At 33.1% G+C, this 11314-nt stretch overlaps 1 long non-coding RNA gene across 1 annotated transcript in view; it reads right to left on the bottom strand.

Moving 5' to 3' along the window:
* Positions 1-320: 320 nt before the first annotated feature.
* Positions 321-11314, bottom strand: part of LOC120582307 (uncharacterized) — a 54593-nt gene continuing 43599 nt past the window's right edge. The window contains exons 2-3 of the long non-coding RNA XR_005647534.1: positions 4350-4450; positions 321-433 (exon numbers count right to left, since the gene is read on the bottom strand). This is a non-coding gene — a long non-coding RNA (uncharacterized LOC120582307). The remainder of the gene's footprint in view (positions 434-4349; positions 4451-11314) is intronic.

Genomic DNA, 11314 nt, shown 5'->3' with positions numbered 1-11314 from the left:
GGTATGTCATCACTCTCATCTTCATTATCATCATGAAAACTATCCTTTCTTGTTTACACAGGACAGATGCTGTACGATGGTCTTTACATGTGTGAACTCAGTTAACCTTTAGTGTAACCTACAGGGTAGACGTATTCGGCTCCACTTTAAAGATGAAGGGATGCAAGCTCAGGAGAGTTAAACAATTTGACTAAATTTGCACAGCTGATAAATCTGCAAGTCATGTATCTGAAATTCCAATTAAAATCATTTTGCAATTGTCTCTACATGACTTCTATAACAAATGTCAGTACCGTATAGGAAACAGCACAGGAGTATAGCAAACTGAAAGGGCAGTTGAGGGCCGCGACGATCATGACCATAGTGGTGAAGGAATTCTGTTCCTTCATAGAGGAGGAATCACTTCTGCTAAATTTGGAAGGCAGCCATGACCCTACGAAGTAGAAAAGGAGTGGGGAGAAGATTATTTCAGTTATTTTTATAGTTACAAATAAGGAAGTGCAACATTGGAGGAACAGAGAAGCGTTATTACAAAAGCACAAATAGCATGATATAGGCTCTATTTCTGTGATGTGTGTGTGTATTGCAGAGTATCTTAATATGAAACATAGCATGTAATTTATCAATATGAAATTTTTTTGAGATTTCAGCAATCGGTTCTATAGAAAGACATTTAATTAGACAATCTTGTTTTCAAATGAGAAAATGTTATTGGCAACATAATCAGATGTCATAATAGTAGCACTACTATTTTATTAAAATCTTATGATACAACAGAAATTGTTTAAATTAAATTAGAAGAGTTATTAACGTTGATATTTCAAACCCAAAAGATAACATCGATCATGGTTTTTTTTTTAGGTTACTCTTTCGATTCTTGTTAGTAGTCTGTATTTAACCCTAGGCATTTGGCTATTGGCTAACTGCCAAGAGTTATAGTTTTCAGATGAGTGTCTATGCACTTCTTCCGTTCTCTGTGCTGACAATTGTTATAGGTTTGTTTCTTAATAACTTCAATTTTTCCTAAATAATATCTTTTTTATTTTTCAAGCAATTCAAGTCTCATCTGAATAGTGACTGGATACTCATATCCTCCAGATGCTTAAGTCTTTTGAGCTAAGCACTGTTTCAACTGTTGCGTTAGATGCTCCATATATGTGCTTCCTTTTTATATTTCAAGTGAAGGCCTCTGCTTGTTTTGTAGGATCAGTGTCAATGTTAAGGTAAGAGTATCTTTCATAGTCTTCATTGGAATGCCAAAAAAGGAATGATTGACATAAACTAGATGCTTTATGAATTTCATTCAGGTGGGAGAAAAAACATTTTACTCTAAAAATGCATCGTTATCTAGAATATCAGAGATCATCAAAAATACCATTTAGAAATTTAGAAATCATTTTGAAATAGGAGAGAAACAAAAAGATTTTATTATTAATTGGTAGATATTTAAGGTTATTTTCTAATTTTCTAATCTAATCATTATGATAGTTATAGGTAAGTCTATATAGTAAAATCTCTTGTTAATATTCCTAGGGATTTCAGAAAAAAAAACTTACTTTTAAAAATCTTGTCTTGGTATTTAAAATATATTAATTTACTAGAAAAATGGAGGCCTTACTTGACTTTAGAGAAGTCCTGCTGCTGAGTTGCTTTATTGCAGTAAAAGACTCAGGAATTGAAGTGGAAGGCTCTACTTAGATTCATGGCAACCTGGCTGAACTATTTCATTGTAATCATTCTTAAGTGTATCCTTAAAGTATTTTTAATAAAGAGATTCCATAACTCAATTTTATAAATTGCCAGAGTGTTTTACTAAGGCTAAAATTAGGTAATTTTTCTTGTATTGTAACTACAACTCATTTTTCTGATTAATGCTTATGAGCTGAAGTCCCTGATTCAGACACAAGTGAATATGCTATGACTATCACAGGCCTTTTTCTTTTTGCCACTGTCCCAAAGCATTTATATTTGTCTATGTCTGTAATTTCTGTATTTCCAATTTTATTTCTTTATTTAAATTATTTCAACAGGTTATGCCTCTTGATTTTTATTTTTTAAAATGTTCCTTTAATCTTTTCTAATATAGATATAATTCATCTTTATTATTTGAATTTTAATTTAGTCTTCTGATTGACAGTAGTAATGCATACTTAGGGTGATTTCCTATTCTTGTGTTGAACTTCAGAAATGAAAGCCTGAACGTTGGAGACCCAGTATTGCCTGCCAGAACTAAATCACTTGTTTGGAAGGGATGAAGACCAATCACTCATAAATATTCTTTATGTTCATGACATTTTTTAAGGTGAAGTTTTGAAAGCGGTTATTTAAAACTAAAGAGTCAGCTTAGAGCAACATATTTTCAGCTTCATCGGTTGTTAATTTATTGAATGTCCACAGAGCCAGTAGCCTGTGATTAGTGTATTTTACAGGCTATCATAGGAAGATTTATCAGTCAACACTAAATCCTTTGGTTCAGATGATTAAAACTTTAAAAATAGCTTTTGAATGTTTATATCTGGGAGGAATTTTATTTGAAGTAATGTTGAAAAAGGAGATATTGGTAGGCCTATTTTTTGTTGTGGTTTTTAGGAAATAATGATAGCAGATGACTTTATATAAATAAGAATATTTTTTACTTAGTATTTTGGGATTTTTTTTAATTTAAAAAAAAGAGATAAAATGGCAGTAAATACAGGAATATTTTAATCTAGTTTTAAGTTCTTGAACCTGCACACCACAGAAATGTTTGTCAGTGATTTTCTCCTGGAGACATAAATGATCATCATCTCCAGGGAGCTATGTCAACCTTAAGTTTTTAAAGTTCCTCTTGCTCTGGGGTGCACAGTGGTTGAGGACCACTGCTCTGCATCACATGTTTCTGTGAGAGAGTAAAGCACTTGCAGAAATGAACCTCTAATCAGTACAAGTATCTAGGTGAGAATATAGATGTCTAGGTGAAATAAAATAGATTTTCTTTTCTCTAGGGAAATTAAAATTAGGAGTAATTGTAGTTATTTAAAAGCTATATGTTTAGTTTTGCCAAAAAAGAAGAGAGCAATCTGTGAGCCTTCAAAATCCAGGTGTAATGAGGCAATGCATGAGGAGTTTGTAACTCACTACTCACTTTCAGTCTCCTTACTTCCCGAATTCATTTCCTGATGCTCTTTCCTATCCATGCAATATGAATATACGTTCATAAACAAAGATATTAAAAGAATCTCTTTTTTGCTGAAATTCTGTACCTATTCTTTATTCTTCCTCTTTGCTTAGATTTGGGCTAAGAATGAGTCTCAGACTTTGAGATTCCTTCTAAAATAGAAATGAAGATCAAGAAGATTACATTTGGCAAAGCTAGAAATATAACAGCACATGGTGTCTGGCCAGCTTTGTAACCATCTTTTTCTGAGTGACATTTTCTTGCTGTTCATCAGCTGAAAGTCTTCAGATGAACTGACATGGAAGAATGCCTTAGGCAAGGCTTTGGAGAGACTGTGAGATTAGTGAGAGCTGGTTTTATGGATGTGAATACATGTTGAGAGCCAAGAACAAAGGAGATAGGAGTAGAACCAAATAGAAAAGAAAGAAGTTGCTTTTAAATAATATGTTTTCAATCCTTGCAGGTTTTGTCAAATAATGTTGTGGGTGTTCTGGAAAAATGGAATCAAACTAAGAGTTTCATGATTTATGACAAGAACAAGAAGATTAAAGAGTGAGCAGGGAATGACTAGGGAAAAGGGTGAATGGGCCTATTTAGCAAATACCCTCCTTTAGTGAGAATTAGGAGAAAACTGAGACATTATTTATATGGACTGCACACATGAAAACAAAGGAAAATAACACTTCGAAGTTAGGTTATTCCTGGTCATCCATCATGAAATAAGTTATAGAACAAAACCAAAGCTGCGCCTAGGTTTAACATAAACTGTTTGCTAGAAACAAGTGTTCACGTGTCATTTTAGAATTTTGATTAAGTTCATGTCAGGAGATTATGAGTAGTCTCTTAAAACTAAGGACCCTTTCGCAGTCAGCAAGATTGACTACTTCTGAGGGCAACATAACAATAGACAAGTTAGCAATGCTATTGATAGCAGTCGGTGTGTACTGGGAAAACAAACATCAATCTACTAAGTAGGATGACAGCATGAGGTACCAGATGACTATAACAATAGTCTTAACAGTAAGAAAATGCAATTTCCCTGCTGTGTTTTATGCCTAGTTTTATATGACTACTATATTATACAAATTAATATTTAATGCAGTTCAACATCATGCTTGTCAAACAGTAGTGTAGGATATAAACCATTGCAAAATCACACGTTTTCTGTATTTGACAGAGAATAATATAATACTTTTTTCCGTTTTTCATTACAGCTGCTTCAAGCTCAGAAGTGGTCTCACCAAAAAGGAGTCTCCTTTTGCAGTCAATATTGTTATGTAAATCAAACTGACCCTGTGAAAGTGAAAGAAGAGCAGATTTAGTTTTCAACTGTTCTGAGAAATAATATCGTGAATTATTTGAGAGTATTCTGCATATGGAAGGAAAGAGATAACATATTCAAATTAAAACATTGACCTCTTATTTTTGTCTTACTCAAATTTACATTGAGAAATATGACTTCAGAGGATGGAGTGTGTAATAATCCAGAAAGACGTTCCTGGGCTTGTCTTCTTTCCTTTGATATGCTTGTGGCTTGGTCAGTGGACAAGAAGGTGGGCAGGTCAAGGAAAGAATTTAGTAAACTCTTTACCTAAAGAGGAAGGACACCCACTGTGTACTCCTGGGCAGCTGTCTCGATTGACAACAGCCTGTGACTGTACCTTGCCATCCTTAAGAGGTGAATGGTAGCCCCATCTTTTCTTGGGCTCACGGGGAAAACTGAGATACTTTTCCCTATTTTTTTTCAATTTGAAGTCAACTTATTTATTTATTTACTTACTTACTTATTTACTTATTTAGCATTGAAGATATGTTGGTGTTCAGTGAAACTTGGCTGGCATATGTCAGAAGGGCCATATCATTGATCATGACCAGTTTAGGCAAAATAATAAAGCCAACAGAATTGGTCATTGCTCTCCATCCACTTCTCCTTTCTACATTTATTTTCACATTTTCAATTCTACTTTTTCATGCCCATTATCAATCCTCATGCATATCCTAACCAGACTATATTTCATTTGAAAGTACATATCCAGTAACTTTTTTTCCTCATTAAAATACCCATACCCTTGATGTCCTTACTGAATATTAAAGGAATATTATTACTGAAAATTTAAATATAATTTACCCTATTTTAGAATTTTCGTTTTTCATAATTAACAAGACTTCTAGTATTTCTAGGCACTAAGTACAATTGATGAGGATGTACTGTGGTTGGGATTGGCAAATCCTATTAGTTCTAACTTCATATTCTGAATCTGCCACTTATCATCACCTGCAGTGCCACTTTCCTCTCACCTGGCCTTTGCTTTAGTCTCAGGCTCAGTGGGTCCCAAAGTGGGTAAAACCTTCCACTGGAAGCATTTTTAAAACATGTGAAGCTATATTCATTAATCAAATGGGTTGAAGACATTTGGCCTTTAATGGTCAGTGATGCCAGATACCCTTCAATGCACAGCTAGTCCTCCAGAAAAAAAAAAAAAAATCCTCCCTGCTGCTTTACTTTTAAATGCCCCACATTCATCGTCACTTCTAAGCCTAGAATCTAATTCCATTTTACTTATATATGCAATGTGTGTGTGTGTATTTTTAATGTACATGGAATTTTTTAGGTTTGTATTTGCTGTGTAAATTGGAGGAAAGTTCTACTTGGTATTGAAAGTTTATTAAGAATTTTTAATTTCAGAAAATGACATCATTGACTGTGCTGTTCTTGGTCTTTGAGTTGCTAGTGTAAAACACCTGTGTTGGTCCTTTTACTTTCTCATTTACAGTAGGCATACATATGGGTATTAAAATCTGACCACTAGTCATTGTTTTCTATTGTATTCTTGCAGGGAAAGAGGTATATTGAAATACATGGTTTTTTAAATAAATTATTTTCCATTTATTGCTCTTTGGTATTATGAATAGGGCTTTTGAAATTTTGAATTATTTTAAATGTTGAGTTGTTTTAATAATCAGTTGTAATGGGTAGTTTAGATTTATTGAGAATACTAAATTGCTTGACAGAGTTGAGGTTCAGTCTTCTAACTTGTCTTTTGTTTTTTTTTTTCTCCCTATCATCAACTCTTTCACAACTGCTAGAGTTATCTTATTAGTTCTAGAGTAGACCCTGTCATCTCTTTTCACACAATTCTCAAAAGGCTTACTATGCCACTTAGAATAATATCCCAAAGAGTTGTGTGGTCTGTCCCTGATAACTTCTCTGCTTCACCTTCTATCACTCTACTTCCTGCAACACCCCTAACTCATTTCTCTCTAGCAAATATTGATCTTTTTGAAATTTTTCTCACACATCTAGCAAACACCGATCTGAGAATCTTTGATCCTTTCCTTTTGCAAAAAATGCCCTTCACCCAGATAACTCAATGGTGGTGCTACACTTCATTCAGGCCCCTGCTCAAATGTCTTCTTTTCTTATTAAAAGAAAAAAAAGTCTCCCTGCCTTCATTATCTCTTAACTCACCTGTTTTCACTTTTTTCAAATCATGTTCATTAGTTCGTGATACATACACATTTGTTTTTATTGTCTCTTCTTAGGAATATAAACTGTGTAAGAACAGAGACAGTCTGTTTTGCTCCTTGCTTGAACTGTGATGCTTAGAATGGCGCTGGCGCCTTAGTCATTCAGTTATATTGATTGAATGGGCAAATGTCTGTGTTTTCAAATTTCAAGTATGAATATTGGAATTGCCATTTAAGTGCAAGATCATTGGCAATTCAGCTCTAAATGCGTACCTCATAGAATTTCTATAGATGATAAGGAAGAGAATTTATGAAAAGCCTTTATTATAATGCATAAAATATATAAGCATTTGATTTAAAATGATCTATTATCTATCATCTATCATTAACTACCTATCTACCTATCTTCCTACCTATTTGCTATGTATCTATCTGTCTGGCTATCTATGTATCTGTCCATTCATTGAGTTTTTCCATCCAGCTATGTATTATTTATGCATGTATCCTCTCTCTTATATCTGTCACTCTTATTCTAACAATTTAGAGTAGTTAGATAGCCTGTGTCCTTTTGGTCATGCAGTTTTTGAGATTTGTGTATATCGTGGGCATGAATAGAGTTTGAAAGTAATTCTCCCAGGAAGACAGAGACTTATATGATCTGTTAAATGTGATGGAAAAATTGATATAGAAAAACTCTCTGGGTGTATATAATATTATTTTATTATTATTAGTCTATTCCAGAAAATGCTTTCACCTAGCAGATTTATTTTGCTGGATCTCGTCCTTTCTCCTATGTCTGCAATTATTACAGGAATTTAATTAATGTAAATGTGTTAAACTTAATTTTCCATATGGGGAGGAACTGACCATGATATTCCTACAGATTTATATAGGTACCTTTATAAAATTATCCATATAACTAGAGATTTGACATTTAGTAGAAACAAGAATTAAAATCCCATTTATAAGAAATCTAATTAAAGGATTTGGGTCCATTTAGAGATGTAGAAATCAATCACACAAGTGCTTTCTTTGGTGTTTTCACTCTCTATCTTTTCCTTTCTATGTAGTTCATCCAAGGATTTTTGCCTTATATTAGTCATTAAAATAAATAATAATCTGTGGATCTACTTATTGGTTATATGCAGGCACACTCCTACATATAACCTAAATAACCAATTATTTACTAAATAACCAATACTTTATTCTTATTGCTGGTATTTTGAGAGAAATGTATGACATTTCAAAAATATACAATAACTAAAGATCAAACAAAATGCAATAAATATTTCATACATAAACTGATTTGTTTGAGGAAATTTCAGAATCAGTTGCAGCATTGCTTAATTAGCAAAACATTAAAAACAATGCAATTTATAAGGAGATTGGTCAAGAGAAAAATGGCATAGCTGTACACATACAGAATTTTGTAAATTCTAACATATACATTTACCTAGAAGAATATATATCAAATTATTCAGAGTGGTTTTTGCTTTGGGAGTGGAATTATGAAGTAATTTTCCTTTCCACATATTTCAACTTGATAGAGTTTGATCATTATCTAATAATAATAGTAATTAAAAACAATGCAGATTAAAACTCTTTGATAGATCTAGAGAAACTTTCTAGAAAAAATCATATCTGGTATTAAGTATTTTTTTTTCTAATTTAAGAGTAAGAAGAGCTTATATATTCAGTTCGATGCTTCTGGAAAAGAATGTAATTTGTAACTCACAAAATAGTGTACTTGGACAAATTACTTAACCTTTCTCAGCCTATTTCTTCACTTGTAAAATGCAGATAATAAGAGCAACTCCCTCAAAGATAGTAAAATTGAATGGGAGATTTAATGCTCACATTAAATGCCATATTAAAGGAAACTATCGGCCTGACTTAAATCAGAGCAAGAAAGCCCTTCCAGAAGAATAGGGTACACTGACGAAGTACTGATTATTAGTGATTATAGCCTTTGCCTCCCCTTCAGAACGTCATGTCTGTTTCTTTTTTCACCTATTCAAATAGAAATTATTATTCTATAGCAACTTCTGTTGGGCTCTTTCCCTAAACCCACTGGGAAAGAATATTTTCTCTTCAGAAGACAAAAGAATTTGTCTAATTTTCCAGCAAGAATTTAAGAAAGGTTAAATACTGTAGCTCAAGCTCATGTCATCAGAACTTGATCCCAAATATTTAATGGAGGAATGTATCCCTAATGTCATAGAAAAAGCAGAGATTGAGTTGAATCTCTGTGTATAACCCAAATTTCCACAAGTCTTGAGTTTATGTAACTAACGAAGAATAGTCATATTAAAATTAATGTTTTTATATTGTGGACTCATGGCCTCACACCTGAATAAAAACAGTGTCTTAACTCCTTTCCTCCCTAAAACTCCCTAAAACTGGAGGTTTTCATATACCCATGACCAACATCTTATGTTCTTCCACTGTCAAGTAACTGTTACTATTTCCTGCCTAAGTAGCAAGTTGAGGCAAGCATCTTGTGGTGGCTTTTGATGCAAAAATTCTCCACAAGGCCTGTGGTTCTCTTCTAGGGTCCTGTCTCTTGATGCTACCCAACATGTAAAACCTTTGAGTTCTCAAATGGCTGTATATTCCTTTATTTCTTTTGTGTTAAAATTAATCTCAGTAGCAATATTTATTTCTCTAAATATGAAACTAAAGTTGTCCAAAGACACCAAAGCTTTGTGAAATGCTTGCTCCTTGAATATTGCACACTTCACAAAGCTGCCTTTTTCATTTCAGCTTCTGAACACTCTCCAAATAATTCAAATCTACTTCCTGTGTGGGAGATAGAGACCATATTGCCTTTTTCTCTCATCGGGTTCCAGGTATTTCAGAACTTTCCCAGGTTCTTCAAAAAACTTGGTTTTTCTTCTAGGTTCTTCATAAGAAAAATCTCTCCAATTAGGGAGGGATATCGTCTCATGAATTCAGTAGCTAAAATCAGATTCTTCAGGCTAGACTGTAGAATTAATCTGGAAACCTAGATATTTCTGGGAAGGGAATGAGAGCTAGTATTTTTGCGGGCCTGTCATAATTTTAATTTCATCTCATTTCATGTTTACAGTTGCCCTGTGAATTAGCTTGTAGCACCACATTTGTCTATTGACTAAATTCTCAGTCCAGTCTCAGTCATTGTACATGGTCATCTTTATTGCATGGGCTAGAAATCTTGGAAATATATTCCCCAGATACTCAGTCTCTTGCTGCCACATTTTGGGTGTGGTTAAGGTTTTGCCATTGAGATTTAGTTATGCAAGATTTGAAAGGTGAAAGAATGCATAGGTGATTTTTCTTCCTCAGTGGTGGCAGCCGATTGGTAGACTTCTGCAGATTTGTATTTTGCAGTAGCTAAACTCAGTGTCACACTGTCTGGTTCTCAGATTTTGTACTACAGGCTGTTGGGATATTGACATCTATATCAGGAGGCTTTCTTACCTCTGGATAACAACAGTAGTTTTCTGATCTCTTGCAAATGTAGTAGCATGACTTAAAATCTAATAGCAGCCCTATTGACTATTTTAGATACCTCATATAAGTAGAATCATATATACAATGTTTGTCCTTCTGTGACTGATTTATTTTGGTCAGCACGATGTCTCCCAAATCTATCCATGTCATCACAAATGGTAAGATTTCCTTCTATTTTAAGGCTGAATAATATTCTATTATATGTATAGATCAAATTTTATTTATACATTTGTGTGCCAATGGACACTTGCGTTGTTTTCATATTTTTGCTGTTGTGAATAACACTGCAATGAACACAGGAGTGCATATATCTCTTTGAGATTCTGATTTCAATTATTTTGGATATATACTCAAAAGTGGGATTACTGGATCATGTTGTAGTTCAACTTTTAATTTTTTTTTGAAGAAGCTTCATACTGTTTCTCATAGTTGCTGCAATATTTTCCATTCCTACCAATAGTGTCTAAGGCTTATAATTTCTCCATATTCTTGCCAAGACTAAGACTATTGGCCATTTGTATTTTTCTGAGAAATTCTTTTGCTCATTTTCAATAGGGTTATTTATTTATTTTTGCTATTAAATTGTAGGAGTTCCTTATATATTTTGGAAGTTAATCCCTTACCAAACATTTGTAATTTGTAAATATTTTCTCCTATTGCACAGGTTGCCTTTCATTTTGTTATTTCCTTTGCTTTTCATTTTTTGAGTTAAATTTAAAGAAATTATTTTTGATGACTGTATCTTATTTGTCTACAAAGAAATTAACTTTTTAGTCTTTAATAAATATGAATATGTACATTTATTAAGCTGAAATTAGTTAATAATGTTTCATCTGTCAGTAGATAGCATTAACCTAATGATTTACATTCATTATTATTTTTTTAACATAATTGTGCTATTTTTCTATTGTTCTTTCCTCTTGAGATGGATCACATTTTCTTATTTTTTTTTTTTCTATGTTGAAGAAGCTTAGATTGTACCCTGAACATTATGAAAATTATGTTATGGAAGCTCTTGATTCTGTGATAGTCTTCCAAAGAATGTTAATTTTTTTTTTTAGCAGACAATTAACTTGGATAGTCAAAACCAATTATTTGTGTGGTACTTAAAATCTCCACTCAGTTATTTTATCCTTACCTGGACTGCTTTGAATCTGCCACGTGCCTGAGTAGCTCAAGCATCAGCCATAGATTTTT

This window comes from Pteropus medius, unplaced genomic scaffold (assembly GCF_902729225.1).
Source record: "Pteropus medius unplaced genomic scaffold, Ma_sr-lr_union100, whole genome shotgun sequence".
Classification (NCBI taxonomy): Eukaryota; Metazoa; Chordata; class Mammalia; order Chiroptera; family Pteropodidae; genus Pteropus; species Pteropus medius.
The sequence above is the reverse complement of the archived record's forward strand: the minus strand, read 5'-3'. Positions and strand labels throughout refer to the sequence as shown.